Source organism: Benincasa hispida, chromosome 8 (genome assembly GCF_027475165.1).
Source record: "Benincasa hispida cultivar pf3 chromosome 8, pf3_genome.v1.1, whole genome shotgun sequence".
Lineage (NCBI taxonomy): Eukaryota > Viridiplantae > Streptophyta > Magnoliopsida > Cucurbitales > Cucurbitaceae > Benincasa > Benincasa hispida.
Window position 1 is genome coordinate 7,373,256 of NC_143485.1, and position 21,375 is coordinate 7,394,630.

The following is a 21,375-nucleotide window of genomic DNA, read 5'->3' on the forward strand; positions in this document are numbered from 1 at the left end:
ACTTTTACCCACCTTGAAATTCCATTACCATACATCCTTAGAAGACTGTCCTTAACGGGAATTTGTGCTGATCTTGGCCAACATTTCTTATTGAGGATGTGAAGACAATCATTCATCTTCTAGCATCATGCTAATTCGAAGAACATCCAAGGAATTTGAAAAGTCATCACTACTAAATTTAAATTTTAAAACAAGATTGGAGGAGTTGATTGGTTGATTATTGCTTTATCATAAAATTTTAGAGAACTGCCCATGTTCCTCTCTTTATATTGATTGGAGCTGGAAAACACAAAGGAATTATGCTTTCCCAAACATTATTCTATTGGTTATTCAGGAGAAATAAAGAGATAATGTCAATGCCCGGCTATTTGAGACATCTACCCGTCTTCGATCTGACATATTGGCCATATCGGAAAAACCCCTACAAAAACATTCCACACTCTAAATTGTACTTTCACGCACTAATAGTCTCACATGAACCCTTGGCACATTAGCTAAGCATTTGAGCCTTTCTAGTGTATGTAAGCACAATTGGAGGCCTTTCAAAATATTAACAAGCCGGCTCCAAGTTCCAATAACTTCAAAAGTTTTACGTTCCCAGTATTTTAATAGGAAGTTCTTAATGGATATCCAACTGCCAAAGGATTTGATAAAATTTGGTGTGCTTGTCATTTAACCATTTCCGAGCTTCAAGTGAAAAGGATCTTTTGGCTTCCAGATTCCAACCAGGCTTAGAACCTGAACAATAGGGGTTTTCTCATTCTCTAATCTAAGCAGAGCTCAGAGCACGGATTAAATTGAAAACTGCTTTTGAAATGCTCAACCCGTGCCATCTTTGTTCCTTTTCAATTATCGCGAGCAGCACAATGATGGAAAAACTCATTGTAAAGATGTTAAGCTAATTCTTATCCAATTATCGTGAGCAAATAATCTATAGCTACTACTACTACATAGAAACTGACCGCTTCATGTTCCTTCCACCTGATATGATTATGAATGAGAAGAAATTGAAGTTTCAGAATTTTCCGAGGGAAGATGATATAGAATACTTTACTAGAGAATCCTTTGACTATATTTCCTCTTACAAGCTCAACATAGCTTTTGTGAAGGGTTAACGAGGAGATTTTAACAGGAACCTTAGAAACTTGAAGATTAATGAAGGAAAGAATTAAAACCGATATGATGATACTTTAAGATGTTAAACTTGGCAACTTTTTCCTTCATACTTGAGAAAATCTCTTATCATATCCCAGAAAGTGAGCCTTCTCGTTTAGAAGACTCCGTAGGAAGTTTGAGAAGTTTCCTACCTCTAGTATATGACCATACAACACATATTGCACTCCAACCCAAAGACCTTTGCTTTCATGACTGAATTGTACCACTCTTATCTCTAACTTGCTCGAAGAAATGCAGGAGAGAATCTACCATGAATTTTCAAACCAATGTGTGTATGACAGAAAGAGAGAGAGAGAGAGGGGCATAACCAGATGAAGAAAATGCAATTCTCAAAAGATGCTAAGCTTGTCGATAGTCCAACATATCCTTATTCCATTACTCAAAACAAGGACAATCCAGAATCAAAACTTAAAAGGAAACAAACTGATAATACCTAACAATTGAGGAATTAGAACCAAATAAAGCTTCTTAATGGAACTGAAATATAGTAATTAACTAAAACCAGATGAAGCTTCTTAAATATGGACGAAAACACTAATTAGTTTAGATAAAACATTGCCTTCGCACGCAATAGATTTGAAAATTTTCCTCCCATATTAACATTTAATTTTCACCGAGTTATGTGTTTTCTAGGTTTGTTAATGAATGAAAACATTTAGTGGATAATTCAGTGGGTTAAATTTTAGTTTAAAGTTTAAATTTAATGTGAGGATGATTTTCTATACGGTATCATGTTTTCTTTTCTTTTGGCAACAAGTAGTATTAGACTCACAATTTTCGTTTGAATCGGTGCCTATCATTCTTGTATTATCATCAACTTCATGACGAGAATAGTTGTTGATAGTGTTTCTACTAGGAAGTATGATCATTTTGGAGTAAAAAATATTATAATTAGGGGAATGATTTATTTATTCTTCAATGAGAGCTCTTGAGTAATTTGTTCATTGAAAATCTCATCTGTGTCTATAACTTTGGATTAGAGAAGATAGTGGCCAGCCACTTTGGATTAGAGAAGATAGTGGCCAGTGGGGTTGACTTTTATGACTAACCAGGTAATTGAGGAAAGATACTTATCGCCTTTTTATTTAAGGATCATATAAGATGCTTTTTGGAGGCCTTGGGTCGAGCCTACATAAGGAATGATATTAGAAGAAGGATGCATACCCAGAAGCTTTCAAAAGGATAACCAAAGAGCCTAACACAGTACTGTAATTAAAAAGGTTACGTGGAGTCTAAATATTTAAAATATGAGATGAGATGTCTATTGACGAGAAAGATTGGTGGAATTAAGTATCTTGAAATATGTATTTGTTTTTTTTTCCATTTACCTTGTAATTTCTTTTCGATGAGAAGTATTTGGGAAGGAGCTTTGATTAATACACCCTATTTTTTTAGCAGTATTCTAACATGGGATTTGCGTTGACTTCTTATTAGTGATTGAGACCAATGATAGTTAATTAGAATGCTCAACTTATAGAAGAGCTTCGCAAATCAGAATTGTCAAAGTAGAACTTTTTGAAGTTCTTAAATCTTGATATGCTTCTATTATAAGAAGGGGAAATTGATGAAAAATATAGAGTAGAGAGAAAAATAGCACACGTAAGGTTTACGTGGAAAACCCTAATCGGGGAGAAAAAACTACGGGAAGAAGGAATTTTTATTATATGATTGATACACAAAATACATAGTGACTACCAGTTTAAATAGACAAAAGGGGAACCTTAGGATACAAGTATAAAGACAAAAATGCCCTTAGAGTAAAAAAAACCTTAATTTTAACACTCCCCCTCAAGTTGGGGCGTAAATGTCAATAAGACCCAACTTGCTCACACACGAGTCAAATAACTGTTTGGGCAGTCCCTTTGTCAGGACATCTGTAATATGTTAGTTGGAAGGAATATAAGGAGCACAAATGTTGCCACTATTAAGTCTTTCCTTGATGAAATGCCGATCAATCTCCACATGCTTTGTTCTATCATGTTGAATTAGGTTATTTCCTATGCTTATTGTGGTTTTGTTATCACAATAGAGTTTCAATGGACTGGTATGATCTTGGTGAAGGTCTCTAAAAACTTTTTCAAGCCAAATTTCTTCACAGATTCCTAGATTCATGGTCTTGTACTCAGCTTCGACACTACTTCTGGCAACACCACCTTGTCTTTTATTCATCCATGTGACAAGGTTACCTAACACACAAAGGTACAATATCTTGATGTTGACTTTCTGTCTACTACAGACCCGGCCCAATCTGCATCTGTGTATGTGTCGATGCATCGCCTTTCAACTTTCCTAAACATCAAGCCTTTCCCTGGAGAAGTTTTCAGATATCTCAAAATGCGTTCCACTGCCCTCATATGTTCTTCGTATGGAGACTGCATAAATTGACTTACCATACTCACTACATATGAAATGTTGGGCCTAGTATGAGAGAGATATATTAATTTCCCAGCAAGCTGTTGATATCTTTCTTTGCTAACTGGAACACCTTCACTCATATCACTTAACTTTGCATTTGCTTCTATAGGAGTGTCAACTGGTTTACAGCCTGTCATACCTCCGTTGGGAAACTGAAACCCCTTCTTTCGATCGAGCTACTTCCATTCCAAGGAAGTACCTTAGTCTCCCAAGGTCCTTGATTTTGAATTCCTTAGCCATCTTCGTCTTTAATCGGTTAATCTCTGAGGTATTATCTCCTGAAATGACAATGTCATTAACATAAACAATTAAAACTGTAATTTTTCCGGATACTGACCTTTTAGTGAAGATAGTATGATCTGATTGTGACTTTACAAACGTAGTAAACCTGTCAAACCAGAACCTTAGGACTGTTTTAGCCCATACAAGGACTTCCTTAGTCTGCAAACCCGGTGTTAAACTGTTTCTCAAATCCTGGGGGAGGACTTATGTAGACTTTTTCCTCCAACTCTTCGTTGAGAAAGGCATTCTTCACATCAAGCTGGTGAAGGGGTTAATCTTTATTAATTGCAATGGCAAGCAGAACCCGTACTGTGTTTAGCTTTGCGACTGATGAAAAGTCTCAAAATAATCAACCTCGAAAGTTTTGAGTAAAGCCCCTGGAAACTAATCTGGTCTTGTACCGATCAAGAACAATACTTTATTGTGAACACCTATTTACATTCGACTGCTTTATGACCATTTGGAAGAGTGACTTGGTCTCACGTATGATTTTTCTCGAGAGCCACAATTTCTTCCATGACTGCGGCTTTCCAATGCTGTGTGTATACTGTTTGGTATCACCACTGTGTTTAGATTTGTAGTGAGGGCCTTGAACGGAGACAGGTTGCTGTAGGACAAGTAACTTTGCAATGGATATTTTGTACATGATCTGGTACCTTTCCTTAGGGCAATCAAGAGGTCAAGGGATACATTTCTATCTTTACTTTCTTTGGGCTTCATACTGCATTCACCTTCCTGCTCAAACGTCCCATGTTCTGTCATTTTCCCACTTTCAACGATGTTTTCAGTGGGAGCGGGAGACATTTCTTTTCCAGGTTGAACAACATTCTTTGCTGGAACAAGTGTCTCAGAGTGACCTGGTCTCACGTATGATTTTTCTCGAGAGCCACAATTTCTTCCATGACTGCGGCTTTCCAATGCTGTGTGTATACTGTTTGGTATCACCACTGTGTCTAGATTTGTAGTGAGGGCCTTGAACTCAGGAGACAGGTTGCTGTAGGACAAGTAACTTTGCAATGGATATTTTGTACATGATCTGGTACCTTTCCTTAGGGCAATCGAGAGGTCAAGGGATACATTTCTATCTTTACTTTCTTTGGGCTTCATACTGCACTCACCCTCCTGCTCAAACGTCCCATGTTCTGTCATTTTCCCACTTTCAACGATGTTTTCAGCGGGAGCGGGAGACATTTCTTTTCCAGGTTGAACAACATTCTTTGCTGGAACAAGTGTCTCACAATCATCATTTTCTGCTTCGATTACATCTTTACTGTCATTGTCTTCCCTGTTGTTGCTCTCAATATTTTCAACACAAGCATCAGTTTTATCACATTCATTATCATGATCAGGGATAGGACTATTAGTACCTGGAACTGATCTTCGTTGCCAAAGAAATAACAGACGGCGCCATTTCCTTCCTAAGATTCCTCCTATAATATGTGATCCATGGGACTTGTTTGGTCGGGCGAATGGATTCATTGGTACTAATGTCAAGGATGGGTTCTGCATCAGTTTTATCACATTTATTATCATGATCAGGGATAGGACTATTAGTACCTGGAACTGATCTTCGTTGCCAAAGAAATAACAGACGGCGCCATTTCCTTCCTAAGATTCCTCCTATAATATGTGATCCATGGGACTTGTTTGGTCGGGCGAATGGATTCATTGGTACTAATGTCAAGGATGGGTTCTGCATCAGTTTTATCACATTTATTATCATGATCAGGGATAGGACTATTAGTACCTGGAACTGATCTTCGTTGCCAAAGAAATAACAGACGGCGCCATTTCCTTCCTAAGATTCCTCCTATAATATGTGATCCATGGGACTTGTTTGGTCGGGCGAATGGATTCATTGGTACTGATGTCAAGGATGGGTTCAAGGAAGACAGATAGACTCGGACCCCAATTGGTTTCTTCACTAGTATTCTCCCCTTGAAGAGAGCCATTGGGAAAAGAATGGATGATCTTTGAAGAATGCCCATTTATCGAGACAAAGTAAAGTATTTTTTTAGAAGAGGGATGATAACACTTGTACCCATGCTGATGAAGTGGGTACCCCACAAAGATACATTTTTGAGCCCGAGGGGTAAACTTGGTTTGGTTAGGACCATGAGTATGGACAAACATAACACAGCCAAAATCTCGGATGGGTACAACAGAAAGAAGTCGGGTATTTGGGTAGGACTCTTTAAAAGAATCTAAGGGGGTTTGAAATTTTAAAGCTTGGGACGACATTCGATTTATTAGATGGGCTGCTGTTAAGATAGCATCACCCCATAAATAAGAAGGAATGGAAGTTGACAACATAAGAGATCGAGCAACTTCGACTAGGTGATAGTCTTTCCATTTGACCACTACAATTGGTTGAGGGGTGTATGCACAGGAACTCTGATGGACTATTCCTTTTGAGATTAGGAACTCTCTTAAGGATTAAGGTATTCTTGACCATTATCACTGCAGAGAATAGCGATTTTGACATTGAACTGAGTTGCTATAAAATTGTAGGATTATTGAAAGACCGATGTAACTTTGGATTTGTCTGTCAGAAGGAAAACCCAGGTTAGCCCAGTATGATCATCAATGAAGGTTACAAACCATCGCTTCCCAGTGATGGCAGTAACAGGAGACGGACCCCAGACATGGTTATGGAAAATGGTGAATGTTTTAGAAGGTTTATAAGGTTGAGGCTTGAAAGAAACACGAGGCTGTTTGGCTTGGACACACACATCGCATTTTAACTTAGAAATATTAATATTATGAAAAAGATGAGGAAACAAACAATTCATATACTGAAAATTAGGATGACCAAGGTGATAGTGCCATAACATATAGTCAATTTCAGAAATAGAAAAATGAGATGAAAACAAACAAGCCTTATCACATATCCTAAATGAGGCTTATTCAATGAGAAAATAGAGTCCCCTGTCATGTCGGACAGTATCAACCGTCATCCTCGAGTTCAGATCCAGAAAAACAGCAGCATCAGGTGAGAAGATAACACGACATTACACATCTTGGAGGATTAAACCTGCGGTCCTGATCCTTTCATTTCTAGCACTAGGCTGATAAGAGATTGATCGGAGGAACCAGTCAAGTGGTCTGTGGCTCCTGAATCTAATATCCATGATTTATCATTAGTTATACTCACAAAGTCAAAGGAGTTGAAAGTACCTGATTGGGAGATTATACTTATTCCAACTGTAATAGAAGTGCTCTGAATGGTTTCCTGATCTAAGGTTGTGTATTTTCAGTTACTGATTCACCTACTAATGCCTGGCTTGACTGTCATTTCTTACCATTTGACGGACAACCATGGAGCTTCCAACACTGATCTTTCGTGTGCCAGGGTTTCTTGCAATGTTCACACACTGGGGCTGGCTTACTGTTTTGTTTATCATGGACAGGGTCTGATGTTTTGAAAGTAGCAGAATTTGTTGGTGTCACAAGTGTATTGTTCATGGCCCTCGACCTAACAGATTTCCATTAAAGATGGTATAACCCTGGTCTCCAATATACGACTTCGCACAACATCAAATTTAGGTCAGTTTTCTCAGAATTTCATATGCATGTAGTGACTCTAAGTATTCTTATGAAGTTTGATCCATGTGAAGTGCAACAAATAGGAATACTACACATTTTTAGCCGTCATATTTTACTTTTTTTCTCCTCAGCACCAAATAACTCGAGCTTCTTTTCTAGCTTCTATTTTCTTTCTTAATAAATATTCCTGCCTAGATATAGGTGTACGGGTTTCCAAACTTTCTTATGGATTCGGGTTTTTTTCTGACAGATGGTCAGAACTTCATATGGGTTCGAATCCTATTGAGAGGTCCACTAGAGATCAGAAATTGTTGAAGAAAGAACAAGATGTTTCTTTTGTCCCTTCCAGGCGATCGGAAAATAAAGAAATAGTTAATATATTCAAGATAATTACGTATTTACAAAATACCGTCTCAATTCATCCTATTTCATCAGATCCGGGATGTGATATGGTTCCGAAGGATGAACTGGATATGGACAGTTCCAATAAGATTTCATTCTTGAACAAAAATCCATTTATTTATTTATTTCATCTATTCCATGACCGGAACAGGAGGGGATACACGTTACACCACGATTTTGAATCAGAAGAGAGATTTCAAGAAATGGCAGATCTATTCACTCTATCAATAACCGAGCCGGATCTGGTCTAGCTTCTATTTTCTTTCTTAATAAATATTCCTGCCTAGATATAGGTGTACGGGTTTCCAAACTTTCTTATGGATTCGGGTTTTTTTTAATAAGACAACTCAATTTCAAGATAAGTTGTCTTCAATCTACCCTTCTTTGGCCATTCCCACCAATTTCGAGCTTAGCAGCCATTCCTACCTAGATATGGGTGTACGGGTTTGCAAACTTTCTTATGGATTTGGGTTTTTTTTTAATAAGACAACTCAATTTCAAGATAAGTCTGTAGGAGAAGTCTTCAATCTACCCTTCTTTGGCCATTCCCACCAATTTCGAGCTTAGCAGCCATTCCTACCTAGATATGGGTGTACGGGTTTCCAAACTTTCTTATGGATTTGGGTTTTTTTTAATAAGACAACTCAATTTCAAGATAAGTCTGTAGGAGAAGTCTTCAATCTACCCTTCTTTGGCCATTTCCACCAATTTCGAGCTTAGCAGCCATTCCTACCTAGATATGGGTGTACGGGTTTCCAAACTTTCTTATGGATTTGGGTTTTTTTTAATAAGACAACTCAATTTCAAGATAAGTCTGTAGGAGAAGTCTTCAATCTACCCTTCTTTGGCCATTCCCACCAATTTCGAGCTTAGCAGCCATGCATTAACGTTGGTATAAGTGACGACTTCCAAACAAGCTTTTTTGGTTTATAACATTGGTTTATATGCATTAACATTAATTTGACTTGGGGTCAATCATGACTTTTGGCTTATATCAAATTCTAGATATATCAGTCTATAGCCCTCCAAAATGCACGTCTGTTAATAAAGGGCCGATTTGATCATTAGGTAGTGCAAAATACAAAAAATACGCTCTCGGAACTCTTAATAGTTGTTTGGACAACGAGTTACATTTACGTACCATGAGTGCTAATATTGGCATGTTTTGGTTTATAACATTGGTTTATATGCATTAACATTAATTTGAGTTGGGGTCAATCATGTCTTTTGGCACGAGTTACATTTACGTACCATAAGTGCTAATATTGGCATGTTTTGGTTTATAACATTGGTTTATATGCATTAACATTAATTTGAGTTGGGGTCAATCATGACTTTTGGCTTATATCAAATCCTAGATATATCAGTCTATAGCCCTCCAAAATGCATGTCTGTTAATAAAGGGTCGATTTGATCATTAGGTAGTGAAAAATACAAAAAATGCGTAGGGCATGGTCGTACAATAGCATCTTCTAAAGAGTGGTCGTAAGATTTCATTTACTTGGAGAATTATTTGGAGCAAAAGACATTTACTTTAAAGGCTCCCTTTTTATGGTAGTCGATGCATGAATCGTAACCTAACAACGAAGAAAAAGAGGAAGAACTTTCTGGCTAGATCTGGAAAAAAATATATATATTTACAATGTAAAAAAAGTTCTGATTGAATGTGCAAGAAGAAAAATGGAAGATCACAGACACAAATGAGGAGGTATCTTTCTTATGATTTGTTCTAGTGTACTTTCTTATGTATGCACATGTATATATTAATTTATTAGCTTATTTCTTAGTCCTTTCTTCTTCTTATCGATATTATCTATGTTGGAGTGTTAGCTTTTCATTCATTGAAGTGAAGCTAATATTTATCACAGTAGTTCAATATCACAGATATTCAGATTGATCAATAATCCAAAAGACTCGAACATAGTCTCTAATCTTACCCAATCCAACCATCAAAATTCGAGTTGGTTTAGTTGGGTTGTTAGGCTATTGTTCTTTTTCATTATTAATTTAAAATACTTAGTAACTAAATTCTAATTAAACTTGAATATTAAATTCCAATTATCGATGATATCTATTGGAAAATTTTAAACAAAGAAAACATTTTTAAATGGAAAACATTAACAATTCACAAATTCATCGATATATATATTTTTTCTATTTGGGTCAACACACGAAAAAAATTTACGAATCCGAGACTTAATCCCACTTGACAAAAATAGAAAAAATTCAACACAAGTCTGAGCAAATAAGACTAACCCAACCTGCAACATTCCTATTAAATTTATGATGACATCTTTTTCTATTGTATCTAGCCGAGTGTCTTGTAAAATGACAATATTAGAATTTATTCTAGCAAGAAGATCCTTAACGAGAACTTTGTTAGGTTAGCCCTTAAACCCTTAACATCCCAAGAGATTTATCTTCAAAAAGTCATCTATTGAGTCCCATTAACGCTACCATCTACATGATCACATACACGTCTTCTACTTGTAACTCGTCGTGGTTTTCCCATGTTCTAGGGAGTGTCTTGAAAACTGAGTGGGAATAACAATGAATACAGGTCAAAACATTGGTGTTTATTAAATAGTCCTATCTTCTCTAGTGATAAAGACTATTCTCAACATGCAAAGATTAAATTTATTCTTGTATGAGAAAGGATCCCTTTGGTGATAAAGACTATTCTCAACATGCAAAATGCAAACAAAACAAAAACTGTTAATAAGGTAATATTGAGTCACCAGTTTGTGTTTGTCGACTAATAAATATAAAAAATCTCACTTAGTCTTTGTTGTGAGTTCTTTTTTTTAGTCCCTGAAAACTTCAATCATGAAACTAAGATAGAATACAATAACACTAGAGGCTTGAGTATCCATATTCCAACAAGAGGCTTCTTTTTAAATAGAACCAACCTAATTATCCACTTCAAAGCTGGATGTTTTTGCCACAACTAACCTTAAACTAATAAGGCAATCAAAGAAAGGCTAGGTTTTTAATATCTACCTAAGGCCTATTTCTGCTCCTCCTTAAATGAACAGTGCTCTAACTAAGCATCGTTCTCCCACAGATACTAGAGATACTAAAAATTCTTAGAACACTTGTTCCAACAATTTAAAGAACTCCCTAGTCCTCCTATCGACATTAAAATCTCCGATCACGCCCTGAATGCCCTGGCAAAGGCCCGCAAGATTAAAGTTTCCTTGAAAGATTCTTCCTTCCATGAATGGAGTATAGGGGCATAGTCTTTGGAAATTTAGCCGACAACATTTCCATTAAATTTACGATCTATGGAAATAGAGAAGGAACCCACCACATAGTTGACACGCTCAATATCATTCTCCTTCCATATCTTGATAATTTTGCTAGTAGAATCCACAACAGCCAACCCATATTTCTGAAGCTCCACGTAGGCTTAACAATTCGAGTTTCTTGTAGAATGACAATATTAGGATTTTCTCAAGCAAGAAGATCTCTACATCATTTTCCAAGTTTTGAGAAGGCTTGTGATTTCTCTAGCCCTTTTCTTTTGATGACCGTCCCTTTGTTTAATGCTCATCTCTTGAGTTCATGAAAATCTAGCCCTTTTCTATTGATTTCAATAAAGATTCTGACAACCGAGTGAAAATAGCAACGAGCACTGGTCAAAACCTTAACATTTACTAAATACTTCTACCTTCTCTAGTGATAAAGATTACCCTCAACATGCAAAGAATAAGAATATGTGAGGATGGGAAAGAAGCCTTGTAAAAGAAATAAGAAAAAAAATACAAATGAACATAACAAAAATGCCTATCCAAATGAGTTAATGATATTACACATTTTGGTGTAAATGCAGGTAAGAATGATGAGATTCCCTTTGGGTTGCATCACTTACCTGGCTTGGATCTATTGCGAATTGTTCAAGTATAAATACCAATCAGAACTAAAGGTTGATCCAAACATAAGCTAAATAAAACAAAAATTATCGTACTACGTTATAACTTAATCCTTTTTTCGAAGGCGATGTAGACAATTTTAAGAAAGTTCTTTAAGTTTAATCAACTAATAAATAAACTAAAATCTCACTCAGCTTTCGTTGTGAGTTTCTCTTTAGTTTCTTGTGCCAATTTTTGTAGGTTGCCACTCAAACCTTGTAGCCTTCATTCTACTACGCTACACGAAGGTTACGAAGTCACTCAAGAATTGGTTCTCTTTTTTTTCTTTTTTTTTTTTTTTTGGCCAAATTGGTGTACATGAATTTTTTTTTTTAAAAAAATTGACTTCTTTCACACCATAGGCCAAAATTTCAAGATGTGAAGCGAGGTTTGGGATAAGGATGAAACTTATCTACCGTGTTAGAGATGGTGGTGGAGATGGATTAGATAAGTACTAGGTTGATTAAGTGAATTGTGGAGACCTTATTTCAAGATGTGCATTCAGAATAAACCTTAGAGGTCCATTTGACATATAAAATTGTGAAAAATTTGCACAGCTGGTACAATGTTTATACTACCGACTTCAAGATTGGAGTTTTTATTCTCGTATCCAACATGTTATGAAACAAATAAATAAAGAACTAGTAGTACTCATGCTTATGATATGTATTATTTTGCCAAGAAAGAAAGGGAAATTTGTAAGGATGGTCCATTTTTTGGGCCCGAAATGTTAAATGACCAATTTTTTTAAAAAATAATGTCAATTGACCTTTTGCTAACATCATCACCATACCAGACTACATAAATTTCCTTCAAGTGTCTCACGTTATAAGTCTTATTATTTTTGTTGTGTTATTTCTAGAGCAAGAATAAGAGAGAGCAAGAGTAAGAGAGAGAGTGAGAGTAGACTTCAATTGCTTGTACAACTTAATGACAAATGTTCTCTTGCTTTGTAGGATGACAGAAAAGTGTCCACTTATTCGGTATTTGAAGAACTTAAATCTCACATTTACAGGGTTACAAATGTTAGTCCTTCAGAGTTTGATCTTAAAATGAGAGTTAAAATATAAGCTTGAATACAAAGTCCCTCTACAATACATAAGGATTGATGAAGACGAAAATCAAATTAAGATGACAATATTAGATAGAGGTTTAGAAATGTGAGTTATGATGATATGACCGTGGACAGAAAATACGAGGAATCATATGAGTTCCGTTGGGAATAGGAATGATATTCCATTACCTATCAGCACCGTACCATCAACGTTATCACTAGATAATGACTGCACTAATCCAACAAGATCGAATTTAATGATACAGAATCGGACAATAGTTCAGTTGGTAATGAGAGATAATCTAGACTAGATTATATGGATTGTGGTCATCTAGAGCAACGTTGTGGTCCTTCAGTAGATGGTAATGAGCAACCAGCAGGTTTGAATGAAATGGATCGTGATCATAGTGATGTGCATTGTTCTACAGCAGCTTAAGTGGTTCCTCCATCTATGTCTTCAAGTCATAGGGGAGAGTTGATTATGCCCGATACCTTTTCATCTGGGACATACGTTGAAGTTGGTCAATTATTTTTTAGTAAAAAAGTCTTGAAAATGCGATTATCAATTTTGTTCATCAACAAAAATTTTGAATTTATGGTCAAGAAATCAACAAAATCTTTGTTCATTGTCAAATGTATTGAAGAGACTTGTAAGTGGAACCTTCATGTAATGAAAATGAAAGGGTGTGATATGTTCAAGATCACATTGGTCAGTTGATTAAAGATAAGTTTACAGGCATAGGATGTATGTATGAACCTCGTCATATCGTTGAGGATATAAAGAGAGATTACGACGTGAACATAAGTTACGATAATGCGTGGCGTGCAGGGGAAGCTGCATATGATTTCACTAGAGATATTCTATAATACTCATACGTCATACTACATGCTTGTAGGGAAGTGTTAAAAATAGAGAATCCGAGTACAGTGTTTGAGATCGAACTTGAAGATGATGTGCATTTCAAGTATATGTTTATGGAATTAGGGCCTTGTATTAGAGGTTTCGCAAGCTGTCGGTCTTTGATAATTGTTGATGGGTCGTACTTGAAAGGAAAGTACAAAGGGATCATGTTGGTTGTAGTTTCTATGGATTGGAACAATCAAGTATATCCACTAGTATATTCAATAGTGGGCAATGAAATCGATCGATCATGGAATGGTTAATGTCGAATTTGAAATGCACTATCGGAGAGCCCAATAAGTATTTGTCTGATCAGATGGTATCTATCAGCAATGCTATTCGTGCATTTTTTTCCACGACATTTCATGGATTGCGCACGTGACATATCGAATAAAATCTAATTACAAATTTTAAGGATAGTATAGTTTTCGAGATGGTGCTGTCATGAAATATCCGAAAGACAACAATCTTTAAAGGTGGGCACGGGTTTATCAAATAGAACGAAGATATGACAACATGACATCTAACAGTGTGGAATGTTTCGATTCGTTAACTAAAGAGTATAAGTTATTGCCCATAGTATTGACATGCTAGATGAATGTTCCAATTGTGGTTCTACGAACGTAAGAATTTTTGGGATCTCGAACGACGTTGCACTCTGACTACTGTGAAACCCGATTGGCAAGTGAGGCCAATAAGGGCAAACGATGTCAGGTTAAGACTATTGATTATTATCGGGTCCACGTGCGTGATAATCGATTGAACGGTATTATGAATCTTCACATGAAGGAATGCACGTGTAAGGAATTCAACTCACTTGGTATCTGTGTTCGCATGCAATTGTGGTTGTTAGGGAACAAAACAGACCCACTTTATACAATTCTCTAATGACTGCATATGTAGAGTTTATAAATCCACTCGGGCACATATCTGAATGGAAGAGACCTCCTGAATATGTAAAAAAAACTATTCTTCCTCCATAGTTCTAGCACAAGTCGGGTGACCAAGAGTGAGAAGAATACCATATAAATGAGGATTTCGCGAACAAATAAAATGTGGTAGGTGTGGGAATTATGGGCATAACCTTTAAAGTGTAGCGAACTACTCATAACTATGCGAGGCACTTTAATTATCTCAATGTACTCACTTTGTATGTCCCGATCTTTCAGATTGTCACTCATGCTTTTGTTATGTATACTCTTACAATGTCACTCATGCATCACTTTGTATGTCCCGATCTTTCAGATTGTCACTCATGCTTTTGTTATGTATACTCTTACAATGTCACTCATGCTTATGCATAAACTCATGCATACTCATGTTTCATGTATAGACTCTTTGCTCTCCTTAAAGCCCCGCTCTCTCTCAAAGTATCGCTCTTTAAAGATATATAGTCGGATAAAGTAAAAAATTCCAATGAAGTTTTATATACATAAAAGATACGTATTTTACATACATAAAAAATATATAAAAGTACATGTTTTATACACATAAAAAATACGGAGTGTTCGCCCACAATTGACATACTAACTATATCTTATATTCACTCATTCTCTTTTGAGTGGTTACGAAAGGATGAACACCAGTCATCAAATGTTCTAGTAATTTTATTGCAAAGATGAAACAATTGACCTGTGTTGTATATTGGTGTTGATAGGTCGAGTGATTTTCCAACGGGATGTGGATAGGTCCGACTTTGAACATTTCACATCACAATAGTGAAATAGGGATGGTACTGTGGTAGTCAATGGCTCTAGCCAAGTCTCCAGCTTCGTCATTGGTGTGTATGATGGAAGTGAATCGAACACGAATGTATGATCTTTGTTAATGTTCATTGTAAGGATTATCCAGTGATCACTGATGTTCATTGCCGTATATATGAAATCCACATCTGCCCATTTGACATCGAATTTACCAATGACGTAGTCCTTGTACATGTCTTCATCCTCCCATACTAGGCCAAACTCTAGTATTTTCTTATTCTTTATTTGTTTAAATACCCTGCTACGAGCATTAAGGTGACTCTACAAAATAAAATGAGAAGTTAAGTAACAAATTATATCATAGTAAAATGTCTGTGCACAACAAAATATATCAAAGTTCACCGTTACTCCTATTGGCAAAATGATGAACTTGTGCGTGCACATGTTAGGTCAATTATAAAAGTTTTCTTTTATAAAATGAAATAAAGTTTGCACAAAAAATTACTATGTCAGTCAAAGTACAAGGTATTCAATTGTAAAGAATCATGACTAGGAAACTTACATCGCACTCAACCCACGAATACGGTTCAATCAATTCGTCACAGTCTTGTTCGCATTAGTAATATGGGCCAAACTCATTACTTGACTGGAAAATCGGCCGACTACAGATATTCTGAAACATGTTGACATCTTAAATCATTCCCTCATGAAATAAAGATTCAATCAGTAATTCCTTCCGAAGAAAAAATTGTAAACACAACAGTTTGTTTAAGTCTCGTTAGAACCACTCTCGCTGGACATTGTGTCGCTAGTCTCGCTTTCTTTGTTATCACTTTTGCCGATTTCACTCTCACTTATCTCGTTCACATTTTCTCTTTTACTCGTCTTCAACTTTAAAACACATTGAAAACAAAAAAAATAATAAAAAAATTCATAGGTTCATAGTATTTCTAAACTCCAAAACAATCCACCCTTTCCCCATTACCCATCAGTTTAAGACATAATTGGCACAGATTGAAATCACTTACCGACCAGATTCGATTTGTCGGCGACAGTGGAAGATTTTGCAAGTCCAAATGATGGATTTCAAACATAGCAAGACCGTCTGGAGCTTATGAGCGATACAAAGTTATTACCTTTGAATAGTTTTTAGTTTTGCTTGGTTTTTAGTGGTGAGGCTATTTACGTAATTTGGTATGACGATGATGTCAGAAAATGGTCAATTGATATTATTTTTAAAAATTGGCCATTTGATATTTTGGACCCAATAAATAGGTGGAAAAATGGTTTTCCATCTGTCCCCACAACATGAAGTCAAACCTACAAAAGAATCCACAATTTTTTACTTAAAAATCAAGACTGATGGCTGCAATGGCACAAGTATCAAATGAAGAAGAGCTCAATATTATTCTTCTAACAAATTTTGTCTCCATCTATTACCAGCCAAGAAGAAAATACATCAAACATTCAAGAAGAAGAGGAGGACAACGAATTTGCAAATTTAAGTGTTAATGTATTTTGTGATTAATTGTTTTGTGATTTTGATTCTATAATCTTGAAGAAAATCAAATTTTTCTATTTGATAGATGGTTTTAATATCTACTTTTGGTATATTCCAATTATGGAGGGTTTTCTCTATTTTTGCTATTTGAAGCTCTTGACTATTCACTATGGAGGGTTGAGAATCATTTGAATAATCTTCAATTAAATTTGAGTTCTTTGTAATATGGGCTTTAGAGAGCATTTTTCCAATTAACTTAGACATTAAAAATTTTAATGCTTAAAGTCCTATTATAATTCTAGTCATCTATTATGACAAATAATCAGGATGCTGAAAATTCTACAACACTGGAACACCGAGCTTACCAACGGTCTTACGATTCTATTACCGGGAACACAAGGCTTACCAAAGCGTTATCCAATAGAATTAACCAGTGAACTTGATTATTACTACAAAGGATAATTAGAATATTATTAAGACAAAGACTTAATGACAATTTAATGCTAATGCAATTGAATTAACACACTCTACCGGTAAATGACTAGGCTCCGATACCATTATTTGCATGAAGCATGAACGGTAAATGACTAGGCTCCGATACCATTATTTGCATGAAGCATGAAAGAAATGGACACGTGATGTGTGTGTGGCATGAAGATTATGGAGTAAATGGTGTTGGTGGAAGGATGCATGGCTGACACGTGGCAAAATGGAGAGGAAATGGATAATGGAATAGAAAATTATGATATTTTATGGAATGGAAAATTGTGATTATGGAATGGAATGAGTATGTTGGTATGAAATGAGGCAAAGATTTAATGTAATATGTGATTGAAATAATGATGAAAAGTTTATGTAAATTGAAAGTTAATAAAATAAGAATAAATTAATTGTCGAAATTGATAAAGAAAGATTGAAGTAAATAAAATCGGTGTTGGAAATATGAACTTACTTGAATTGTTTAGGAGAAATGAAGAACTTCTCTCTCTCAAGGAAAAAACTAAAGATGCGGAAGAAAAAACTTGTGTCCCTAGATTCATACTAAGCCTCCTTTGTAGAGATAGGAAGTTTTTGGAAACGGTAGGGCCCTTAGAATGATGAACTGTAAACCGTCAAGGCACGATTCAGGTCCATTCTCTTGCTTCGGTGCCAGTGGAGCAAAGTAAGCTTTTGCGTCTATAGAAGTGGCTATTTTTTATTCAACCGCTACAAGATCAACAATTCCATGAACTTGGGCTTTTGTTGCTGACATAAAAACATCCCTTTCCATGACCGCACTCATTATAGACTCGTGGAGCTCGCTCTTTTTAAGACGTTTCGCGGCTCTGCCCAAGTGTGCAAGTAGGTCTGAGAAATTGCCACGTCGTCCCCAGGATAAAACAGCCAAATGAAAACCGATTGGAAATGCACCGTTTTAAAATTAATCAATGGACCGTTTTAAATATAATCAATGGACCATTTTAAATATAAATTTACACCCAACAATTCTCAACTTGGAAATTTAAATAAAACGAGAAGAGAAGGATTTTCATCACAACACTGTGCATAAGCAAAGGTGTCTTACAACTTGAATCTTTACCTAGTGTAGATGATTCAGAATATACTAGAGTAACCCTTGGTTTTGAACTCTATCTCTAACAGCATCTCACACAGAGTGTCATTAGGGTGTAGTATGAAAGCCCGTGCTTTTAAGGCCTAGCACGTGAATTCCGGTTTAGTGAATGCTCTAGAGAGTTTGCCTAAAAATTTCATAGGAAGCGACCCTCACTTCCACATTCACACAGGTGAGTCTATCAAGGGTACTCCTGTAGTTGGGTACCCTAGTTGTCATCCAGTATAGATCTCGAGTATAGATCTTATTAAGAACTGCGTTCAACCTTTCTTACGCTTCAGGATATCATGCTCAGACTTTAAGTCATAGGAATGAAACTCTGTGTTTGGTTTAGTATGATTCATTATATATCACTCGTGATCAGTTATTACCTTTTGGACCTATTTCTTGGGATCTCCAGTCTATAGGTTGGGTTTTCCTTACTGTGATTCATTTTTTGATAGGCATGAGTCCCACCCTTTCTGAGGTTTTGAAAACCTTTTCTCTGACCAATTCTTTTGTTAAAGGATCTGCCAAATTTTTGGACCCACTGACGTCTCTTTTCATTGTAACGGTTCTGAACTTTTGCGATTGCTGCAGTACTATCGCAGTGGATCAATATGGTTGGTAACGGCTTTTCCATAAGGCAATCTCTGATAGCAGACTTTTAAGCCAACCTACTTCTTCACTAGCTGCCGCTAGTGCTATCATTTCTGATTCCATTGTTGATTGGGCTAAAATAGTCTATTTCTTAGACTTCCAAGAGACAGCTCCGCCAGCTATATTAAAGACATAGCCACTTGTAGTCTTTGAACATCCGAAAGAGAGTTCCAATTAGCATCGCTGAACCCTTCTAGGACATTGGGAAACTTTTGATAATGTAATCCTAGGTTTTGGGTTTTTAAGTATCTCATGACCCTTTCTATAGAATTCCAATGCTCTTTACTAGGCATGCTTGTAAACCTGCAAAGCAATCCTACAACATAAGCTATGTTAAGCCTAGTGCAGTCAACAATGCATCTAAGACTGCCTATGTTGCTCGCATACTCAAATTGATTAACACTGTCACCGTTGTTCTTGAACAACTTGACACTAGGGTCATAAGGAGTATAGGCTGGTTTACCCTCAAAGTAATTATATTTCTTTGGAATCTTTTTTATATAGTGAGATTGATATAAAGAAATTCCCTTTTCAAACCTATTTATTTTTATGCCTAAGATTACACTAGCTCTCTTAAGTCTTTCATGTCGAAGTTCGCACTTAATATTGTTTTTACATAATTTATGACATGCAAGTTCTCATCTACATATAGACATAAGATAGTGCAGAGGTTATCAAACTTATGGTAGATGCATTTGTCATTTTCATTGACCTTGAAACCTTTAGATAGGATAAGGTTGTCAAATTTTTCATGCCATTGCTTAGGAGTTTGTTTAGTCCATAGAGAGATTTGTCTAATTTACACACCTTATTTTCTTGACCACAACAGAACCCTCAGGTTGTTTCATGTAAATCTCTTCTTAAAGTTCACCGTTTAGGAAAGTGGTTTTTACATCTATCTGATGTACTACGAGGTTATAAAGGGCAACAAAAAAGAACAAGACATGGATAGAGGTAATTCTAGTGACAGGGGAGAAGGTGTCAAAGAAATCTATGTTTTCTCTCTATCTAAAGCTCTTCGCTACTAACCTGGCTTTAAATTTGTTGACAATCCCATCACGTCTAAGTTTCCTCCTTAAGATCCATTTGCACCCTATTGTCTTACATCCTGGGGGTAGATCTACTAAGTGCCAAGTTTTATTTGACTCAAGTGAGTCCATCTCATCATGCCATAGGTTGGCATCTATTGAGGATAGGGCAACTCTTAGATCTTTAGGGTCTTTTTCTACATTGTAGGTCTGGAAGTCATTTTTGAAATCTTTAGCGGTTCTAGCTCTCTTGCTTCTTTTAGGTTCTAGGTCAGTTTCCTTTCTAGGGTTAGGATTTCTAACTAGGGTTATACTACTTGAACCAGAGTCTCCACTATTCCTTAATTTAAAAGGAAACCCATCTTCAAAGAAGTCGGCATCATTTGACTCAATGATCACTTGGTTCACTAGATCATAGAACCTGTAGGCTTTACTATTTAAGGCATAACCTATAAAGACACACTCGTAAGCTCTACTAGCCAACTTTCTCCTTTTTGGGTCAGGAATCCTTACAAAGGCTAGACAACCTGATGTTCTAAAGTAGGACAAGTTTGGTTTCTTATTCTTAAGAATTTCGTAAGATGAAGTTTTATTTTTAGATTTCCGAATTCTATTTAGGACATAACACATGGTAAGGATGATTAAAATAGCAACTACTAGCTCAGCTAAAGTTCTATTTTTCCTTTCGACTTTTCCGTTTAATTTAGGAGAATAAGGTGCGGTCTTTTCGTGTATTATTCCATGTGAGTTAAAGAATTCATTAAAACTGTCCGAGTCGTACTTTTCTAACTTTTCTATTAAACTGATTCTCTATTTCATAAATAAAAAGTTTGAAGGCATCAAAAGTATCACTTTTGTTTTTTAGCAGGTATACAAAAGTAAAATCAGAGCAGTCATCAATAAAAGTAATCAAACTCACAGACATCAGAAACAATCAAATCTAGAGGCTCAGAATTCCTAAGTATAGATTTATGTGGTGTGTTAGTAATTTTAGCCTGACTACAATATTCATATTTATCAAAATCATTCGTGGATAACTTAGGTCTCATTTCCAGCCTAACCATGTTACTAATTAAATTCTTATTCACATGATAGAGTCTAGCATACCAAATATTCATAGAACAAAACATATACATAGAAGATTTCATTTTATTAAGATCTAGATTTAATTTGAACATTCCCTTAGTTGCATACCATTTCCCTAC

The 21,375-nt window shown here is 36.0% G+C and overlaps 1 protein-coding gene across 2 annotated transcripts in view; it reads left to right on the forward strand.

Annotated features, from left to right (window-relative positions):
• Positions 1-21,375, forward strand: part of LOC120083022 (ubiquitin-like protein 5) — a 92,340-nt gene that overhangs the window by 54,140 nt on the left and 16,825 nt on the right. Inside the window, exon 2 of one of the 2 annotated variants that reach the window (XM_090316622.1) lies at positions 15,345-15,597. The exons of the other annotated variant lie outside the window; for it this stretch is intronic. The gene's annotated coding sequence lies outside the window, so the exon portion shown is untranslated. Of the gene's footprint in view, positions 1-15,344; positions 15,598-21,375 lie in introns of those variants that run through there. 2 annotated transcript variants of the gene reach the window in all.